Genomic DNA, 19,050 nt, shown 5'->3' with positions numbered 1-19,050 from the left:
TTCATATCTAATCTTATGATTTCTTCTTTTTATTTGGAATGTTGAAATATTTAGTAAATATTTACATTTAATATTATTTATATAGGTGATTCAAGTATAACTTTTTTCAAGTTATTATCTATTTTTCTAAACTGTATTATACCTATTAACTTCTATTCTTTCTTTTTTTTTGACCTTTTCCCCACCCCCAACTACTGTTTACCAACCCTTACGAAAACACGTAAAGTCAAAATCCTTAGGTGTGATACCCTCAGTTAAGATATATATATATTTTACCTTTTATTCTTATTGTAGATTATTTGAATATATTTATGACTCAATTATTATTAAAATTTTTTATTAAGGTGCAGTGACATGCAAAGCTATTCATAACTGAGTTTTATTTTTTAAATTTTTTATTAAAATCTTCTTTTTAGAAAGTAGAAAAGTTTACTGGAAAGTAGAACAGAAAGGAAAGGAACTCACCATGTACGTAGGAACTTAGTATAGAACTGAGTTCCATAGATGAGTTTTAGATATACAGTATTGCAGCATTGATCCCCCCACCAGGGTCAGCTTTGTTTAACCAGGGTTTCCCTTCCATTGTTCTTCCTTAGAGAAGTGTCTATTCATTTCCTCTCCTCATTTTTTTAATGGGGTTTTATTATTTTTTAAAAAAATTGTTGTGAGTACTTTATAGATCCTGGATTGCAACCTTTTAATATGTTTAAAATATTTTCTCGCACTCAGCTATTTAGGTTTAGCCTGTGTTTCTTTGCTGTACAGAGCAAGTTTGATGTAGTCTCATTTGCTTAGTTTTGATTCTGTAGTCTTTGCCAATAGCATTGTACCATTGAAGACTCCTTTGAGGTATAGGTTTGGAGTGTTCTGCCTTTATCTTCCTCAGTGTACTTTATACATTCAGGTCAGGTCTGACCTCAAGGTCTTTGATCCACTTTGAATTGACTTTTATGTAAGGTGTGAAATATGGATCCAGCTTTAAATTCTTGCATGTGGTTGTCCAAGACTACCAATACCATTTGTTGAAAAACCTATATTTACTCCATTTCATGCTCAGTTCCCTTGTTAAAAATTAACTAACCATGTATATGGGTTATATAGATTATATAGGTTATATATATAGGTTATATATTAATATCCTTGGATATTCTATTCTGACTCAGTGGTCAGAGAGTCTTTATTCCAGTAGTAGTATTCTGTTTTGATTACTATGGTTTTATAGTGTTGATTCAAGTTAGGTAGTAAGATGCCTCTGAGTTTCTTGTTTTGGCTATATGAGATCTTTTATAATACTACACAAGCTTTAAAATTGACTGTTCTTTTTCCTTGAAGAATATTGTCTGAATTTGGATAGGGATTGAATTCAGTACTTTAGGTAAAATGATCATTTTGACAATATTGATTCTTCCAATCTATGAGCATAGAATATTTTTCCATTTCCTAAGATCTTCAAATTCTCCCTTAAGAGTTTTGAGATTTTCATGGTGTAGGCATCTTACTTCTTTTGTTAAGTTGATTTCTAGGTACTTGATGTTTTTGGACACTTTTGAATTGGATAAACTCTGATTCATTATTTGTACATAGGAATGTAACTGATTTTAGTGTATTGACTTTGTAGCCGGCCACTTTGCTGTATTGATTTATTGTTTCTAGCAGCTTATGTGTGGACTCTCTAGGGTCTTCAATATGTATCACCATGTTATCTATAAATAGAGATAATTTGACTTCCTTCTTTTGAATTTGTATCACTTTGATTTCTTCTTCTTGCTTGATTGCCCTTACCAAGACTTCTAACACAATGTTGAATAAGAGTGGGGACAGTGGGTATCCTTGTGTTGTGCCTGATCTAGGCATGAATACGTTCAGTTTTTCACTATTAAAAATAATGTTGGCTATTGGATTTTTACAGATAGCTGCTACTGACTTGAGGAAATTTCCTTCCACTGTATTTGATTGAAGTTTTTTATTTTAATCATGAATGTGTGTCAATCTTGTCAAAAGTTAACTCTGCATCAATTGATAAGGTCATATGATTTTTTTCAATCTTTCCTTTTACTGACATGTATTAATTGATTTGAGTATATTGAACTATCCTTGCATCCCTGAGATGAATCCCATTTGACTATGGTGTATGATTTTTTTGATGTGCTTTTAAGTTTGTTGAGATTGTTAAGATTTTGTTGAGAATTTTTGCATCAGTGTTCATCAATAAAATTGATTTAAAAATTTCTTTTTTTGTAATATCTTTGTCAGCTTTTAGTATCAGTGTAATGTTTGCTTCATAGAAGGTGTTAGGAAGGATTCCTGTTCTTTGATATTTTGCAAAACCTTAAGGATCAATGTCAGTAAATCTCCTCTGAAGGTTTGATAAAACTCTCCCATAAACCCATCTGGGTCAGGACTTTTATTCTTCGGTAGATTCTTAATTACTGTTTCAATTTCCTTTGTGTGATTGACCTGTAATTTCTCCCCTTTTTGTTTATGATCTCATTTATTGAAGAACTTTTTCTTTTTTCCTCTTATAACTCAATTTTTAATTATGGATTTATTGGCTTATACATTTTTTATTCTTTTAAATTATATTTCAGTGGAAAATTTAGGGAGAATAAAGAAGAATAGTGTATATTTTCAACTTAACATATTTTACTTTCAATTATTATTCTACCATGCTGTCTCTTTGTTTTGATTTGGTTTTTGGAGGGGGTTGGGGCATATCCAGTTGTGCTCAGGTCTTATTCCTGCACTTGGTCTTCGTCACAGGACTGAGAAGTGATTCAGGGCCTATTCCTGGATCACTACTTAAGGATAACTCCTGGGAGTGCTTGGGGACCATATGTGGCACCTGGAGATTACTTTAGGAACCATATTTTAGGCAGGAACCTTCTGTACTATCTTACCCCAGTCATCTATATTTTAAGTTTTAAGAGTTTATGACTCTTAAAATTATGTGCTTCTATTTCCTCCCTATCATCCTTTATTGTTGTCTTCCATATTACTTCCAAATAGGGACAAATACTGTAAATGCCACAGATTATTAGTATACCTATTTTTTTTGTTTAGAAAGCAGATACTTTTCTTTAAATAGAGAAATATTTTTCTGTGCTTATTTTAAAAGTGTTTATATGGAAACATTAATTTTACCCTCATTTTTACAAGACATCTTTGTTATATATGGAAATAATTGCAGAGATTTTTTCTTTAGTACTTAATGGTATCATTCCACTTCTTATGCCTTGTATTCTTTTTGTTGAGGAGTCAGATGTTATTCTTACCATTACTTTCCTATATATATTTATTTTTCCTTCTGGATTTTCATGGTTTTTACTTTACCTTTGTTTTTTAACAGCTTCACTATGGTATTCCTGTGTATCCCTCTTACCCTACCTCCCCACTTAAGGATTTATAAGTTCTATGAACTATGGGTTGATGTTTTTCATTATTTTCAGAAAGTTGCTGATCATTATATGTTTGGAGTCAAAAATATGTCATACTAATTGATTTCATCCTGTTGCTCTTGGAAGATATGCTTTGTTTTTCCACTTTATTAGTAATAACTTGGATAATTTCTTACTTAAGTTTAAGTTCATAAATCATCTTCTCCATTGTGATGAGGCTGCTGACAATCCTACTGTAGAATTATTTGCTATCATTATTTTTATTTCTAGTGTTTTCATTTGACTTAAATAGTTCACTTTTTTCTATAGAAGTAACCCATTGATACATGTATTCAGCTTCCCTGGAACTCAGGTCTTAGACTGATGAAGACTCTTAGGAGGGAGAATACCCCCTCTGTCCTAACAACTCTCTCTCTCTCTTTCTTTACATGCAAAGACATTTGCCTGAACAGGGTGTTCTTTCCCTTCCCATAGGACCCAATGTCTTTTGCTTCTAGCTCTCCTTTCTGCCTTTATATTCCTAGCATCATTATTCCTTTGTGGATGATGATTGCTTTTCATCTGAAAGGTCTAGGAAGAGGTTGAGGTTTCATGCTTGCTCACAATGTCACACAATGTCATCATAAGTTTCTTGCTTAGTAGTTTTTTGTTGTTGTTGTTTCGGGGCTGGCATTCTCCTGGGGCTGCACTTGGAGAGCACTGCTGATGGGTCATGGGGGCCAGATGCAGTGCCAGGATCAGACCCTGGTTGGCTGTGTGTAAAGCATTCATTTTATCCACTATGCTGTCGCTCCGGCCCCTCTTGATTAGTCTTAATCTTGCCTATGAACATCAGGGAGAAAAGGTGATACATGAGTACAAATTCTTTTTGTATTTGAGATCTCAGAAATTCTAGACTTTCTGGCTCACTGACTACTTTTATGATGCCTACCCCTTCAACTTATCTTCTGTCAAAGGTGAAGCACACTATTCTTTTCTTCCCAGGGAAGAACAACTTTGTTGTTTGTTTTGGGTTTTGAGCCACACCCAGTGGTGCTCAGGGCTAACTAACTCCCAATTCTGTGCTCAGGGATCACTCCTGGTAGGGTTTGGGTGCCCATATGGGATGATAGTGGTTGAACCTGATGGAGTGCAAGACTTACTTGCTGTACTATCTCTCTGGACCCACGAATTTTACTCTGAAATTCAGTTTATTTCTTTGCTCTGCAACATCAGCTCCATGATAGGTTGGAGAAATGCTTTTATTTTATAGGTTATCTGGTGTGTGTGTTTATGTGTGTGAGAGAGAAAAAGAGAGATTGTGAGAAAAAGGGTGAGAGAGGGAAACGGAGATAGAGAGTGAGAGAGTGAGCAGTTTGCTGTGACCTTCTCCATCTCAAGGCACGTGATTCCTGGGACATTTTCAGTTACATTGATCAGTTGTAATGTGTTAAGGAAAATCGGGATTGTAGGAGTCCTGCTGTATGAGAAACAAAACACTTTTATTTTTTTGCATTTTGGGACACCCAGCAATGTTCAGGGGGTTCCTCCTGGCTCTTTGCTCAGGAATTACTCCTGGTGATGCATGGGGGACCATACGGGATGCTTGGGAATTGAACCTGGGTTGGCCATGTGCAAGGCAAATGCCCTACCCACTGTACTATCACTCCTGCCCCACAAAAAAACTTTTAGACTGGAGAAGAGTAACTTTGTTGGAGAGAGGACTGTGGTACATGATATTCATTACTCCATGTAAGATTGTCATGATGACCTTTTGTAGATATTTATCTTATGTTATTTCTAATAATATTCACTAGTTAACATAAGATCATTTGTACCCAGTAATGTTTGGGTATAAATGGCAGAATGTTTATTATTTCATAGAGGAAAGGCATATAGTAAATTGTTTCAGCAACAAAACACTCAGATACCATATTCCTCCTTCACAGAAATATCTGGAAAGCACATTCATCCAACCTGGAAAAGAGAGGAAACCAACAAAAAAAGTATTTCTTTTTCTCCTCATGTAACCTGCTAAAAAAATGTTAAAAGCACCTTCCTGAAAGTCAGGCTAAGTAATGCAATTTAAAGCTTAAGTGTGACCAACAGGGCATTGGCACATCAGAATTTTATTTCCTAGCCTCTTTAACAAGTGGAGCTGGGAAAACTGGACAGCTACCTGCAGAAAATTAAAATGAACTCTAACCTCTGTCTAATGTCAGGCACAAACGTCAGATCAAAGTGGATTAAAGACTTCAATATCAGACCTGAATCCATAAGGTAACATGGAGGAGAATGTAGGCAGAACCTTTCATGACACTGAAGCTAAAAGCATTTTTCAGGATGTAACAGCACTGACCAAGCAAGTGGAAACAAACAAATGGGACTACATCAAACTAAGAAGCTTCTGCACCTCAAAAGAAGCAGTGACAAAAGTTAGGAAAGATGAAGTCATGAAATTTGCTTATAAGTAAATGGTCATGGAGAGTATCATGCTAAGTGAAATGAGTCAGAAAGAAAGGGATAGACATAGAAGGACTGCAGTCATTTGTGGAATATAAAATAACATAATATAAGACTGACACCCAAGGACAGTAGACACAAAGGCCAGGAATATTGCTCCATGGTTGGAAGTGTATCTCATGAGCTATAGGAGAAGGCAGCTGGAATAGGGAAGGGATCACTAAGTCAATGCTGGTTGGAGAGATGTATGCTGAAAGTAGATAAAAGACCAAACATGATAGCCTCTCAGTATCTATAATGCCCCAAAGCAGAAGTATGGGGTAAATTGCCTGCCATTGAGGCAGGGGGAGGGTTGGAAAGGGGAGATATACTGGGGATATTGGTGATGGAGAATGTGCATTGGTGGAGGGATAGGTGTTTGATTATTGTATGACTGAAACTCAAACATGAAAGCTTTGTAAGTGTTGCTCACAGTGATTCAATAAAAAAAGTTAAAAAAAGAATTTTATCTCCTTTGAGAGAGAAATGCTCTTATTTAGGCACCATGATAGGACAGCAAAATTCTTTATGCATTTCAATGAGATTTTACACTGAGTAACGTAAAATTAGTTATCAAAGTAGTGATTTATTTAAATGAAGATGAAGACCTGTATTCAGTCATTGATTAGACATAAACCACATGGCTTCAGCTTCACATCTTTTCTTAATAAGGTGGAATTATACTTTAAAAATAAATCAGTTATTTTTTTAGGATTTTAGGATTGTCACTTGTCTGGACCTTATAGCTCACTTATAAAGTCTGTTAATTAAACAATCTATTGATTGGGTCAGTGATGTATAAGTGCAATGTAAGTTACCATCCATGTATGATATCACGTAGTACTTGTCTTTCTCTGTTTTGCTCATTTAATTTAGGATAAACTCTTTAAAGTCTATGCATATTGTCACAAATGGCAAGATTTCCTTCTTTATCATGGCTGAATAATATCCCAAATATGTCATACCTATTCTTTATTCATCACTTGGTGGACAGTGTTTGCAGGTCTTGGCTATTGTGAGTAATTCTGCAAAGAATGTAGTATCTTTTTAAGTTTTCATTTTCATTTCCTTTAGGTACATACCCAGAAGTGTAATCTTTGGGATCATATGGTAGCTCTATTTAAAAAGAATCTGTGTATCTTCTATGATAAAAGCATCAATTTACACCCTAAGCAGTAGTGTAAAGGGCTCCCTTTTCTCCCCATCCTAACCAGAACTTGGTATTGTAGGTTTTGGATGATAGCCTTACCTTTAGATAAAAATATCTCTGACTGATTTTGATTTGTGTTTCTCTGATCACCGAAAATATTGCACAACTTTTCATGTACAGGTGTGTGTGTCTGTGTGTCTGTGTGTATAATTTAAAAATACCTGTTTAGATACTCTGTCTACCTTCTGGTTTCAGACCACATTTAGTGGTCTTCAGGCACTAATCCTAGATCAGTATGTGCTGCGTCATACCTGGCATTGCTCAGGGACAATTTGGTATCATTGATTTCCTATATACCTGCCCAGCTTTCCTATATACGTACCTCCATGCAAAGCATGAATTCCAGCCCTTTGTGCTGTCTCTCAGACCTCCCTCTTCTACCCATTTAATTTTATTTATTTCCTGGTTTCAAGATTTATTATCAAGCTATATAACAAGGACAGTGTTGTTTTGAACTAGGCAAATAGATTAATGGAACAAATTAAGCTCCAGAATATACCTGCGCATATTATCAGTTGATTTTTTAAAAATGATTTTTAAAAATTTTATTTACCCCTTACACTACATATAGACACTGTGGTTTGCAAAGTTGTTCATAATGATTTGTTATAGGCATTCAATATTTCAATACTAACCCCTCCACCATTACATCTCCACCATTGTCTCCAATTTTCCCAACCACACCTTAAGCCTGCCCCCATAGCAGGTCCTCAATAATTTGGGAGGGATATTGGAAGGGGTTTGGGAATCCTTGAGGAACGGAGATAGGTACACAGGTGATGGGTGTGGTGTTGGAATATTGTGCACAAGAAAAAATTATTAATATTATTGCAAAACATATAATCTTAATAAAAATAAGTAAAAAATTAAAATAGCCCTATATTTCTTTCTCCTATTCTTAATTCCTCTAGTATTGAGAGCTCCTGTTGCTGAGCACATCATTACTCTCTGCATTTTATGTTCACCTTTCATTGACTCTCTTCATTCTTGGTCTTTTGAGTCTGATCTATGGCCCAGTAACCAGAGCTTTCTAGAAATGCTGATTGGTGGAACCACTTTAGGCCTGAATCCCATCCCACACCAGATTCCTTCCTTTTTTTTTTTTTTAGGGAGGTAGGATTGAGCCATACCTGGTGGTGCTCAGGGAACCATATAGAGTGCAAGGAATGGAACAGGAAGTTCACTTAACCCCTATACTCTCTCTCTGGTCCCCAGAACACTCATTTTGCAAAGATTTTCAAGCACACAATCCAGTTCTCTTCTTATCTTTAGCCAGTATTTACTGATATGATTTTCTTCAAGGCTCTTTCTCTGGTTCCTCTAACATAAGTCTATCCAATTATTTTTCTTGGGTCACTTTATGATTCATTACTTTCTTTTGATAACTCCTAACTATATTTTCATTTTGTCTATAGCCCTGTCTTTTCCCTTAATTTCCAATTCCACTCTTCTAGTCGACTTCTACACATTTGTATATTGGGTGTCTTGCAGCCTTAGCATGACTCTTCCCAAAGTAATATATCTTTCACTCCAAGAAGCAGTTTCTCCTCTAGCTGGCAGTTCAACAACATCTTAGGGAAACTTAAGCCTCTTCAGTGACTTCAGTACTTCCCTTACTTCCCTGTGTAATAAGTCACCAGATTGTACTTCTGTCTGTGTCTTGTGTTCTGAATTTTCCTTTATTATTTAATCAACCCATTTTAATCTTTACTAAACCTTTATAAGAATGTGATCTTTAACATTCTAGTCACTGCCTGCCCTTCTCTCTCACTATTGGTAGACGGATACTCTAATCTCATTCTCATTTGCTTCAAAGCACTTGGTTGTCCACCTTTTTTCATAGTTATGTCTTTTAAGTGCAAACGTCAAGGTGTACCCTATCTAGATATGCATTCCTTCCTTACTGTTACTAACAGCACCCTATTCTTGACCAAAATAAAGTTATTCGTTATATCTTTGGCAATCCACAATTAACTTGAGATGACTTTACAAATCAAGAGTGAGATGATAATGCAAATTATGAGGGTGGTTAATAAAATAGACAATTTTTAATGTTCTAATTCAGTTTGGGTTGACTGAAAATAGATCTCCTTTTCTAAAAAAGAAACTTAATAAGGAAGATATGTTGAGCGAAATTTATTTGAAGCTTATGAAGGTGCTTAATGCTGAATTAGTGCCAAGCAGCTGTTCCAAATGAGGGTACTCTGTCGACTTGGAAGAATGTTTCTTGTGGTTCCTGATAGAGCTTAATATATCCCTGATTCTTCGTCAAACTATTTACCAGTTACTCAAGTAAAATTATAGAAAGAACATATATCATATTTGTAGTTGATAGAGCTAGGAAAGCAGTAGGGTAATTTAATAGAATCATGATTCCCTAATATTTCATCAGCCAGAATGTGGCCAATTCAAAAGAGATGAGCTCTATTACTTATGCCCCCATATCAAATGTTGGAACAGATTGCTAGAATAGTTGTGATGTGTGAAAAAATCTATTTAGCATATTGAAATTTCTGAGTGGTTTACTTATTTATGAGATCCTAGATTTAATGACAAACACTGGAAATAGGCTAAAAGCATAAGTGGAATATTGTGCTCCATTATGGGCCCTGCATTTTAAACTTGTATAGATGAATTAAAATAATTTTAGAGGGAGCACAACCAGTTACTTAGTCAGGGTGTGATTGAATGTGAAGAGCTCACTGGGTGGTCTTTGAAGTCCCTTAACTCAGCTTTACTCAGTTATAATCTTCCTAGTAGAGGGTAATTACTATCTTATTGTAGTAACTCTGAAGGCATTTAGCACAATACTTTGCTCATAGCATGTGTTAGTCAATACTGGGAAATGAATGTTGTTAGTGTGATGTAAGTTTTGCTTCTAGGCCCAGGAGATAATTTTCTTGAGGGCACATACCACACATAAGTTTCTTTTTATATAATCCCCAACATGTTGGATGTGGTCTTCTTTTTGACAGGTACTTACAAGATAGAGACAAAGTTTACAGAATTAAGTGTTGGGAGAAATCCATTAAATATCTCAAACACATTCCCTCAATTTTCCACCCTTTTTCATTTTTGTAACACACCTGGCGATGCTCAGGACTTACTCCTGGCTCTGCACTCAGGAATTACTCCTGGCAGTGCTCAGGTGACCATATGGGATACTGGGAATTGAACTCAGGTCAGCCGCGTACAAAGCAAATGCCCTATACCTGCCGTACTATGGTTCTGTTCCTCAATTTCCCTTTTGCTGTTATGTAAGAACCAGGAAACAATGTAGTATAGGGAAGGTACACTAGGAGTCAGAAGTCTTGTTTTTTAGGACTCTCTCTTTCTCTAATTAGCTCTCACTGGGAGCACAAGAACCCATCTACGGGATCTGATGATGAGACAGAAGTAGAATAGGAAGTGTCAGGACTGCTAAAATTTAGGGTCAGACATCTGAATGCTGCAGCTCTGCTTCTCCCAGCCTTTTGGTATTGGTTATGGTAATGAAATGCTTTAAGATGACACTTTTAAGACACTTAATCATTTGCAAGTTTAAGTTCCTTTCAATTGGCCTGGAAGCAACAGAAATTGCAGAGTTTGCTTCCTGGGAGATTGTAGCCTAAGACCAATAACTCACTTGTGTCTATACAGCTGTTAGTTGCTATTCACTGGCAGGTGTGACTAATTCCACCACTGACACCATCTCTTGTATGAATGTGAGCTTCTAAAGCAACTCCTCCATGTGTATTTGTGAGAGAGAGCATTGTTGGAAGGATGCTGAGCTCCTCTTTGTTGTTACTGGTGGGGCTGAACCCACTTTTGAGAAACTTGCATTAATGTTGGCACTAGTTCCCAAGGGCATGACAGCTCTCAGTAGAACCTCTCCTGGCATATGCCCACTATTCTTGGTCCTCTTTTTCCTAATCCCATTCTCTCTATTATCATAGCTCTTCGAAAAGAGTGGGCTTGTTTCTAAAGGCTCAGAAAGCACATTTATTTGGAGAGGGAGCAAGTGATGGTGCTAACAGAACAAACCTTAAAAGCAAAAGACTGGATTTGGGCATGTCACTGTGTTAGAAGAAAGCAGTGTTTTTCAAGATGAGAGTGAAATCACTAAGAATGCTTGTGAAAACTGTGATCACTGCTGTTCAATTTTTATAGAGTTAAAAGTTGGAGTGGTATTTTCCCATCTAATTGCATAGTCTTTTTTAAGAGAAATAAAAGTAACTTTGAAAAAAAATATTTTTCATTAATGTGCCAGGTTGGATTACTTTCCCCTGTCACTTAAGCAATCAACTGTAATAAAAACCCGGATGTAAAAAATTTTTTAACGTTTATGAAGACACTAAGCAGAAACCCTTTAAAATACTTTCCATTTTCATTTCACTTAGCAGGTGCTACATATCAAGCTAGTATTTACCCAGCTAAAATGAACTGGAAAATGATCCAAGTTGGTGAAGTGCCTTGAGACAATTCACACAATTGTTTTCTCTTTCTGATTATACTCTGTCAAAGGGATTGGTTTTAGCACAAATCCAATCAAGGTAATGTGAAAGCTACTCAGAATTACTGGAAGACTGTTGACATGATACATGGTCAGTTAGTCAGTTGAAGACCTCATTTTTATGTCTCTGTGCCTCGATAGCCTGTACACTCAAGGCAACTTTATTTTAGAGTATTGCTGGAGTTACTGTTCTCCAGGACACTGGAGTTAAGTAATATGGTTAATTCAAAATGCCCAGATAACTCACAGAAAAGTTTTGTTTTGGATACTATGTCACCAGTTGCGTCTGTCTTATATACCACTTGAACTATAAAAATGGATAGAATTTTACAAATTTATGCTGTCTGGGTAAGTTGGATTGAGAGATAGAAATAAGAAACTGGCATAAAAGTATACTTCTTACATCTAAATACCCAGAAATACATACATATAGTTTTCTGAACCTAGCATGTTGACTATATCTAATGGAGGTACTTTCAATCCTGGGATCTGTAGATGAGCGTCAGAGAGCCAAGGAACAATTAATATGTAAATTTGGGGTCTGTGATTCCCCACAATGTTTAAAACTGTTAATTAATTAAGTCCCATTTCCAGGACAGTGTGATACAAGGATTTTTAAAAATTTTCTCTTGGAGTCTTTCATCAGTTGCCAATGTTGATGCCACTGACATGCAGTCTCATCTACAAAATGTGTAAATTATGTTAAAAGGTCTCTGAGCAGTCCCTTTGGCTTTAAAATTTCTCTATTATGACTTCAATTTCTCATATAAATGAAAGCATTTAATCTACCTTAGCTAGTTTTTCCCATAGCCTTCCTTTAATCTGATGATGATGTTAAAATAATTTGTGTATAGACTGGAGCAATAGCACAGCGGGTAGGGTGTTTGCCTTGCATGCGGCCGACCCAGGTTCGATTCCTCCATCCCTCTCGGAGAGTATGGCAAGCTACTGAGAGTATCTCACCCACACAGCAGAGCCTGGCAAGCTACCTGTGGTGTATTCAATATGCCAAAAACAGTAACAACAAGTCTCATAATGGAGATGTTACTGGTGCTACTCGAGCAAATCTGTGAGCAACGGGATGACAGTGACAGTGATGATTTTGAGTGAAAAGTACATTTTCAGCTAATATGAAAATGGCTGTAAAACCTGAAGAGAGGAAATTTTTGAAAAGAATATTTACGAAGCTTTAATGCATACATAAACTGACCATTTTTTTGGCCTACTGCATAGGAAATCAACCATCTTTAGTTTGGAGGTAATTAGTTAGTTTGTTTCATATTCCTTTTAGTTTGGTTATTGCATTACAATCTGAAGTAGAGATAAATATGCACATGACTTTGGTGAGTATTTGCTCATGCATGTAGAAGTGTGATCATTGTGTCACATTAGCCATCACTGTGTGGTTAGTTTTGAGGCTGAGAACAGGAGGGGCAAATGCTGTTTGTGGTCTTCCTGATGGATGCTACATGTTTTCCTCGGCCAAAATTTTGGGGTTTTGTATTGATATCCATGCAGGTAGCCTATTTTCATCTCTGGAACTTAAATCCTGATTATATTATCCTAAGGCCAAGATTGGTATGAGACTGTGATTGGTTTAAACGTGGGCATGTGACCCTGGGTCTATCAGCTTAAACAATTATCTGTAAGAAGCTAATTCTGCTTCTTCTTTTAGATTCTGTTGATTCCAGAGAAAAGTTTCTATAATCATTTCGCTATGGTGAGGTCTGATAGTCTGGGGACAAACTGGCATTCTAAAAGTGGTAAAGGGAAGATAAGGCAAAAGTTTATAGAATAAATTTGACTTGGGTTCCTTAGCACTGACTTCTGAGCCTCTCAGCCAAACCCCTTATCTGCAAGTCTGGAATTCCTTACGTTGAACCATGAAAAGCTGCTATTAATATTTTAAAAATAATGTTACTCAGGTTTAACACTAACTGCCTTTGTTCACTGTCCATTTTTCTGGTTTCTTTTTTCAGCAGTGCACATGTTACTATTTATCAGATTTATGCAACCAGCCAGGGTTTTACTTTTGTTATTGTATCTCCAGCACATAAAAGGTTAGATACTTTGGACAGAGGGAGTACTCACTAGATATTTGCTGAGTGATTTTTTTTTATCTATTTAGTTGATTTATTGCTTCTTCTGTTAACCCCAGTTTCTCTAGTTTTAATTATGTTGCTGCTAAAGAAGTACAATGCTTGTATGATACAAGCTGTTCTCACTTTGTCTGAGAACTTTGTCTTTATAAAGGATAAATTGTTTATATGAGTATATAGATGGGTATAGAATTCTAGTTGATAGTTATTTTTTACTTAATACTTTGAAGATGTTATATTATGGCCTGAATGTCTCCCACCTCCCCACACCCCGATCTCTATGTTGACACCCTCTTCCCCAAGGTGATTAGTTTGAGATAGTGCCTTTTGTGGGGATAATTAAAGTTAAATTAGGTTGCAATCTGCTAGAATTGCTGTCATTGGAAGAACTGGAAAAAATATGAGAAATTTCCCTGCACGAGTACAAAAAAAAAAAAGGCCACTTATGGCTTTTGTAAGAAAGTATCTTGCTCTCCTAGCCAGGAATAGAGTCCTCACCAGAAACTGAATTTGCCTGCACCTGGATCAGGGGCTGCTCTTCTCCAGAAAGGTGAGAAAATAAACATCTTTTTAAAGCCACCCAGTCTGTGGTATTTTGTAATGTTAGCTTGAGTTGACTAATACATATTTCATTGTCTTCTGGAATTTTCTGTTACTGGTGAGAAGTCTGTTCTAAGTTGTTTCCTTTGAGGATAATCTTTTCTCTAAACATGCTTTAATGATTTTTCATTCTTGATTTCTTTTTTTAATTATAATGCCATATGCAAGTGTATAGGTTTGTTTTATTTAAAATGCTTAGAACTTAATGACCTTAGGCTAAGACTTTATGATTTTTTCAGTTATGAAAAATTCTCAACTCTTGTTTTACTGCTTCTCCCATTCTCTTTTCTTTTGAAACTCCTGTTAGGTTTTTTGGTGACTCTTATTCGTCTTTCTTGCCAAATAAAATAAGTCTTATTTAATATATGCCTTCTTTTTATCTCCCTGTGCTGAGTTTATGATTTTTCAGATTTGTCTATGATTCATAAATTCCCTTTTCTTCAGTATCTAGTATTCTATTCACCCCATTTGCCAAATTTGTAATTTTTGTAATTGGGGTTAACAGAAGAAGAAATAAATCAACCAAAAGCTTCTGATACACTCTTTTAAAAACAAATATTCCTCTCTAGCCTCATAGTATTATTTTATTTTATAATGTATTTTGCCGTTTTAAAAGAATTATTTATTTTTATTGGATCACCATGAGATACAGTTACAAACTTTCATGATGATGTTTCAGTCATACAATGATTAAGCACCCATCCCTCTACCAGTGCACATTTTCCATCACCATTGTTCCCAATGTCCCTCCCACCATCCCCACCCCCTCCCACCCCCTGCCTCTGTGGCAGGTACATTCCTTCTTACTCTCTGTCTAATTTTTGGCATTATCTTTTGTACTTTTTAAACTCTAATTTTTCCTTTTCTTTTCCCCTTTCTTTTTCGTTTTTTCTTTTTTATTAGTGAATCACCATGAGGTACAATTACAGACTTACAAACTTTTGTGTTTGCATTTCAGTCATACAGTGATCATTTACCCATCCCGTTCTTAGTGCCCATTTTCCTCCACCAATGTTCCCAGTATCCCCACCCCATTCCCCACCACCCCACCCTGCCTCTGCGGCAGGGCATTCCCTTTTGTTCTCTCTCTCCTTTTGGGTATTGTGGTTTTCAATAGAGGTATTGAGAGGCCATCGTGTTAGGTCTATAGTCTACTTTCTGCATGCATCTTTTGACCCCAGTGGGTCCTCCCAGCATTCTCTACTTGGTGTTCCCTTCTCTATCTGAACTGATTTCCCCCCCAGCATGTGAGGCCAGTTTCCAAGCCATGGAGCAGACCTCCTGGTCCTTATCTCTACTACTCTTGGGTGTTAGTCTCCCATTTTGTTACTTTATATTCCACAGATGAAAACTCTAATTTTTAGATTTTTTTTTATAACTTTCCACTTTCCCACTTAGGATTGGTTGATTCTCCTTCACAGCTGTTTTCTGGTGAGTTTTGTTACATCTTTTTACTGTGAGCTTATATTTGTCAAGGTTTTTCTCTTGGGTTCCTGAGTTGTGGAAAGATCACTGTTTTTGAAAAACAAAAAAAGGCAGAGTGTTCATAGGTCTAACACCAGTTTTATGTCATTTTTCAGCTTGAACTTGAAATACCATTATTCTACACCCAGGGGTAGTGTGGACTTGGAGTTATAGTTTCTTGTAGGAGGCCTTTTATTCTGCCTGAAGCACTAAGAAATAGCATTCTGTCTCATTCCTCTTGTGGTATGGTAGGTGGTTTCTCTTGTCTCAATTTTACATACTGGGTAGCCTACAGATGTTCATCTTTATGTAGTACTCACAAGTCTACACTCCCTCCTGTGGGTTCAAAGCATCAGGTGATAGCCCATAAGGGGTATTAAATGCCTGGATCACATTTTCTGTCATTGTTTCAGGATTACTTAGATTTTAGTCTATCTAACAGTATTTCTTATAAGAAATTATAAGAAATTCTTTATAAGAAATATCTTGCCTTCACTCAGGTTGAACTTTCAGACAGTGTGGGACTTTCTGCACATGATAATGCCCACATCCCACATGGAACCTTTTATCACTTTTGTGTCTTTTAAGTTTCCCTCTTCCAGGACCTCTGCCTTCACCTTCACAGACTGGCCAAGTTCTCCTCATCTTTTAGGCCTTGTTTTATGTGAACTTCTTGTAGGAATCATTTTCTTTTCTCTGTGCTCCATATCCTTTTCCCACTCTCTCCCTTTACCAAACCAGCTTTTGTATCCCTTTCATATTTTTAACACAGAACCTCAGTGAATATTTAGTTAAATTTGTGGGTGGGTAGAGGAGTGAATTAATAAAGGCGGGAATTTGCTGAGGGAATGGGGATTTTGTGTTGGCTATGGATATTTAAGGGAATGGAGTCTCTGGTGTGATGTATGAAGGGTTTATCATGAGGTTAGTGAAGGATGAGAGGAGACTAAAAGGTTTTTTTTTTTTTAAATCTAAACTGGAAGTATTTTGTGTTTTCTTTTGGATACTTAGCAAGTCTCTAATGATTGCAGCAGCAGGTGACTAATGGCCAATAGCATTTTGACAGAACCTTCTGACAAGCGATAATGAGATTAGTGACTTTTGTTTCCATTATTAACAAGTAGCCAAAGCATCATTTGGACATGTCAGGGCTAATGATAGAAATTAAGGGCCCCTCTGCTGTAAGGGATCAGTGCAGGTACCTGATGTACTGAAGAGTAATAGACATTTCTCCCACCTCCTAAATATTTTAAAATAAATATTTTGTTAATTATAACAAGCACACAAAAAGCACAAAGTTCCTAAGTATTCAGCTTTTTAATGATTATAATGAGAGTGGACTGGTGTAATTAACACTCAGATCAAGCTTTGAATACTGTAAAATCTTAAATCTCCAAGTGGATGTCCTAGGACCCACTGATACTCTTTAGAAAGATATATCTGTCTTCTAATAACAGAGATAAGTTTTGCCTTTTCAGATACTTTTATAATGGAATGAAATGACTCAGTCTTTGTATATCCATATCCATACCAACACTGGTTCATGAATTGTTGATTTAAAATCTTGATACTGATCTTCTGCTTTTAGCCTTATTTGCTCAACTATATATCCAACATTCATCTCTGTTTTATTGTTATTTATTTTATGTTTAGGTATAATTGACAGAAAATATTAGTGTTGGATATATAAAACAACCATACAGTATTTGCTTATATTGCAGAATGATTACCACATTAAATCTAACATCCATTGCCATATGTAGTTACAATGTTTTCTTCTGTTGAGAACATTTTAGTAACTTTCACATATATAATAGAGTATTATCAACTATACAACCATATTGTATATTTTGTCCCATGATATTTATTTTATAATTGGAAGTTTATACTTTTTTAGCATCTTTATTCATGTTGTCTACTTGCCAACTCTTTGCCTCTGGCAATCAATTTTTAAAAATTACTATCTATGAACTTCTCTTGTGGTTTTTTAAAAACCATTTGAGATCATATAGTATTTGGCTTTCTCTGACTTATTTAACTTAGCATAAAGCCCATAATGTTCTTCCATGTTGTAGAAAGAGCAGTATTTTGTTCTTTTTTATGGTTGCACAATATTCCATTGTTTATTCAATTTCCAGTTTTCCTTTAAGGCATATTTTATGTGAGACTTTCTCTAGGAATCATTATCCTTTTGCCTGTTTCCTAAATTAACTTACTTGTTTTCTGTTACATTCCTTATATTCTCTGTGTATATGTCTATCATTATTTTTTGTCTTTCCCCCATATATATTTTTAAAATCCATTTTCTATGGATTATCCATGGATAATCCATGGTACTTAGATTCCATGCCTTGCCTACTGTGAAAAATGCTGTAATGAACATGGATGTGTCTCTTGAAATCTTGTTTTGTTTTCTTTTGGATTTATCCTCAGAATTGCCAGGTAATATGATAGTCATTCTTAAAAGTTTTTTGAGGAAAACACACTATTTTCCATAGTGATGAAATCAGTTTATATTTCCAACAATGGTGAAGAAAACATTACTTTTTTCCACATATCATCAGCACTTGGTATCTCTTCTCTTTTTGATGATGGCCATTTTAACAGGTGTGAGGTGATATGTCAGTGTGTGTGTGTGTGTGTGTGTGTGTGTGTGTGTGTGTGTGTAGTAGAAAGGGGTTATTCACCCGTTGCTTGGGCCCCATAGTGCTGGGGCCATCAAGGTGTCATACTTGGTAGTACTTAGAGGGTGGGACATGGTCCCAGGAATTCAGTTTCAGGGACTTTACACATGCTAGGCTGTACAGTACTACTTTAAGTGATATCCCCCATTGTCATAGTTTTGAATATTTATTTGATTACAATATGTTGAGCAAACTTTTTCATGTATCTGTTAATTGTATGCATATTTCCTTTGAAAAATATCTGTTCAGAGCTTCTGCATTCATTTGAATTCTTTGTGCTTTTGCTGTTGAGTGTCATGAGTCCTAACATTTTTTGGATGTTAAGCCCTTATTTAATAAATGGCTTGCAGATATTTCATACCATTCTGGAAGTTGTCTATAATTTTGTTGATTTTTCTATTTGCAGAAACTTAGCAGTTTGATATAGCCCTGCTTGTTTATTATTATTATCATTATTATTTTTGCTTTTGCTGCCTTTTGGTATTGGATTAAAAAATAATCACCAAAACCAGTGTCAAGAAATTTAATATCTCTGTTTTTTTCTAGTTTCATGGTTTCGGGTCTTATGTTCAAGTCCTTAATTCATTTTGAACTTGATATCAGATAATGTTTCATATATGGTATT

Source organism: Sorex araneus, chromosome 3 (assembly GCF_027595985.1).
Source record: "Sorex araneus isolate mSorAra2 chromosome 3, mSorAra2.pri, whole genome shotgun sequence".
Classification (NCBI taxonomy): Eukaryota; Metazoa; Chordata; class Mammalia; order Eulipotyphla; family Soricidae; genus Sorex; species Sorex araneus.
This window is presented reverse-complemented; position numbering follows the sequence as displayed.